Here is a 245-nt window from a genome sequence, read left to right as displayed (position 1 = left end):
CGCACGTCAGCGTTTGAAGTCTGCTATTTGGTACCATTTCTAATCGCCTAAAGCAGCTACAGTAAGGAGAAGAAACAGCCAGCGGCCTGGGAGCCAGAAGCAAACCTCCGGACACTGCCGAGGAGCGTCGGGTAACGGGTGTTAGCACCCTTCCAGCCCAGCCCCGGCCCGGCCCGCCCGGGCGCCCCCGCCACCCGGCACAACGGCGGGGAACGCCTCACGCGATGCCCCCCGCAAGGAAAGGC

The sequence above is a fragment of the Aptenodytes forsteri genome, unplaced genomic scaffold (assembly GCF_000699145.1).
Source record: "Aptenodytes forsteri isolate BGI_AS27 unplaced genomic scaffold, ASM69914v1 Scaffold143, whole genome shotgun sequence".
NCBI classification, from domain to species: domain Eukaryota; kingdom Metazoa; phylum Chordata; class Aves; order Sphenisciformes; family Spheniscidae; genus Aptenodytes; species Aptenodytes forsteri.
This window is presented reverse-complemented; position numbering follows the sequence as displayed.